Below are 3,837 nucleotides of genomic sequence, written 5' to 3'. Positions count from 1 at the left end.
CGTAACGGGTTCGGCTTGACATGTTCATTCAACTATCGGTCAGTTCAATTTGCAGCGATTGGGGGAGATATATAGTATTAGGGTTTCTTGCAGCGATTGAGGGTGATATATATAGAAAGAGAGATATTAGGGTTTCAATTTGGGGGCGATATATAGAAAGAGAGAGACCTGCGTTTGCTCTTGGATTGACCGTTCACTTGAAAACAAGATTCAGGGATGTAGACTCTGCAAATGCCACCCACAACGGTTATACTAGGGAGCGTGTTAGAGAAAAACAACGGTTATACTAGGGAGGGTTTTAGAGAAAAACAACGGTTATGGGCTTTAGAGAAAAGCAACGGTTATACTAGGGAGGGTTTTAGAATTTGTTTTGTATGCAAGAATGCGGTGGTTTTTGAATTTGGAAGATAGAAGTGCTTATATATACATATATTACTTCATTTGCATATTGACATATATAACATTCATTGTATGAATTTAGGACAGAAAAATACGAAAAAACCTAAATGAAAAAATATATATATCCACCTCTCGCAAAATATATATAGCTTTTGCTTGATGTGTTTCTGAATTACTTGAAATGTCTTTCTTTGATTATTCATTTCTTTAGATTCCTTAAGTTTTAGGGTTTTTATTTCTAGGTTTGAGATGGATTCCTCATTGGAGCACAATATGCAAATAAATAAATTTGGGTATTTATTCAAGTTATATATATATGGATTTGATGTGCCTAATCGCGCAACCTAATAAAAATTAAAATCACATGTACGTATTTCAAGACTCTGGCTAAGTTGAAAACTGGATCCGAATTTGCAATTAAAATCACTCGTTGATAAAAATTTGAGAGCGGCACTCGTTGAGAAGAATTTAAGTCACACAAAGTGATAATCGGAGCGAGATCGCATGCGGAGCGTGTAATATCCCTAATTTGAAAAAGATAGTCTCGGTAGTTTATTTTGAGGTTTTATTCTAATTTTTGAATTTTATGTTGTTATTTGGCTATTTCCATGGTGATTTGCATTAATTGTTATTATTTGATTTATTTGCATTTATTTGTATTATTTGAATTATTTGATTTAAGTGACTTATTTAAATTAATTGATTAATTGTATTTTAGTTTTCAGTGAATTAATTAATGGTTTAATTGGTGTAATACGTAAGTGGAATTAAATTAGGGTTTTGGTTATTTTTCTTCACCCTGTAGCCAACCTAGTTTTCCCGTCTAGTATTAAGACTAGAATTAGGGTAAACTTATGGGCCTATAAATACATGTATTACGGTTCTGCCTAGGGTTTTAGAACCCTATTCACGACTGTGGAGGAAGAGAGAGAACAAGGGAGGGATTACAACAGGAATCACCAGAGAACTCAGGAGGGTGACGGTGCAAGCCTAAAGGCAAGTTCTAATCCTTACTCTTTTCCTTTGGCTTGTGTTCTTTTCATTCTTAACATAACTTCAAGAGTAAAGGAATATAAACATTAATCTGTTTTGCATGTCTTATGTATTTAAGTCAGTATGTGTTTTCCTGTATCGTAAACTTGATTGTTTGAATTTTTTTTGCTTAATTCATGATTTTAAATGAACGTTGAATTATTGAATAAGGAACTGAACTAACTCTGGAACGCGTTGGGGAAACCTTAAAATAAGTCTGGGTTTCATGGTTGATTTGTTTAAGCCGTGAACGTTAATGTACTGTAAGTTGCTCGGTTTGAATCCTTATTGTATAGTTCGGGTTTTTAATTGTTGTCGATTAACAAATAAAGGGTTTAATGGTTTCTGGAACACAAGAGACTTAATTTAGACACCTAGATGTCTTAGGAATGGAGGACAGACCGTTGGAGAACCGCCGGAGTTGACAGAGACGAAGAACAGAAGGAGAGCCAGCTCCTGTTGGAGGGGAGCAGGCTCCCCAAATGAAAGAGCAGGCTCCCTCAAGGATGCAGCCGGCTCTAGGGTCCATGGAGGCGGCTCCCCATGGTGGGGAGCCGGCTCCAAGCTTGAGGGAGGCGGCTCCCTCTTTGAGGGAGCAGTCTCCTTCAGTTTTGCATTTTTCTGAGTTTTTTAGTGACTGTTTTAGCTATAGTGCTTGGATTTTGGCATTTTCAGGCTCTGGTAGGAGCTGTATTGGGGTGTTTAGAGATGTTCTAGGCTAGATTAAAATCTCTGATAGAAGATTTATGCAGAATAAAACAACCTTGTGATTAGATTCGTCAGTAGACATGGTTGAAATAAATTAGTTACTGTCTCTGGATGAAAGAACTTTGAGCTGCTTAAATTTTGGAATAACAATCTAAAGTAATATTTCTCCATTAATCCTGCCTCTGTGTTATCAAAATAAGCTTGTGAATTTATATATTCCAGTATGCTTATTTGGGATTAAGTTGGTTTAGTATTTCTGGGAGAAAAGGATTTTAAATTGCTGCATTATAGGATAACAATTCTCGTTGATGGTTTCTTTTAAAAAAAAATCAAATATGTTCCAGTGTTATGAAAACTAAGCCTGTGAAGTTTTATACTCTGTTGTGCTTACTTAGAATAAATTGGTTTATATGTATGTCCTGTTGAATCAATTATTGGACTTTGCGAAGCAGTATGGAATAAGCCTGTTAATTTATAAAATTGTATCATGCTTAATATGGAAGAATTGATGTTTGTATTTAATATTCTGCCATCAATTGTTAGATATATGAAATAGTTGATAATTACATTTATAACTTGTTTTATCAACTGCTGGATGTTGGATTACATGCGCCGGTATGAGACGGTGGCATGTCTAGGTTTGGATTAGTTTCAAACTACTAAATCCTACCTACATGGAATAAGGGAATGAGTTATAAAATAAATCCTACTTATACTTAAGGCAAAAGAAGCTGCACAAGCTGAATGACTAACTGGATTACTGGTTATCTATGTTAAGTCAAAGAAGCTGCACAAGCTGAATGACTAACTAGATTTCTTATGGATGGATAGGATAGGACTTTAAATATATTTTTATGGTACCGCGATATAAGCTTGAGTCTCAGAGTCGTCAGTTAGGGAGCGTATATGCTGTAGGATGCGTAACTGGATATGCTAGGTTGAGATATACCTTATTAGGCTTAGGTACTCATGCCCACTCAGGTGCGCTTTGCATGTTGTCTTTTATTCAGGTTGAGACCCCCTGCATAGTCCAGTGAGAATCCTGTAGTATGGATATATAAAATATATATGAATTATATAGATATTGTTGAGTTGGTTAGAATGTATATGCGCATCGAGTCTCTGCTTGGATTGTAGTAGGACAGAACTTGTTCGTGGGCCTGACCCACTTCTATTTTTCAGGTACTGATCAGTTCCAGACTTAGACCTGATCGTGCTAAGCAGAGATTTCTACTCACTCTTCCAACGACGTAGGAATTCTCTCCATGGTTTTCATTTTCGATGTTCTTTTAGCTATTTATGTTTTAGTTTGGATTTTTGGTATTAGGGGTCCAATGGATGGATTTCCGAGTTGTTTAACAGTTGGAGGTTTTGGATTTTAAGTATTTAATTTTTAAAGGATTCTATTTTAGTTTTCTTTCAGCAATGAATTGTTTATTTCATATCTAGTTTGGTAATCTATGTTCATTTAACATACTTTAATTGTTTGATATTCCCTCAGGTTTGGGCCTGGGCCTGATTAACCTGTGTCTCGGATCGGAGGGGTATCACAGTTGGTATCAGAGCACTCCAGGTTCTAGTGTCTCTAGGATGTTTTATATGAAGACTTTCGTGTAGCTTTTTCTCTTGATTAGAGCTTAAGTTTAGGTTTCATTGTATTCCTTTATGGTTCGGTTTAAATCATTCTGATGTCTGTTC

This window comes from Cornus florida, unplaced genomic scaffold (genome assembly GCF_030987335.1).
Source record: "Cornus florida cultivar Cherokee Brave unplaced genomic scaffold, ASM3098733v1 CherokeeBrave_3.0.0_Hap2_Chr03, whole genome shotgun sequence".
Taxonomy (NCBI): Eukaryota; Viridiplantae; Streptophyta; class Magnoliopsida; order Cornales; family Cornaceae; genus Cornus; species Cornus florida.
Note: the sequence above shows the minus strand (reverse complement) of the source record.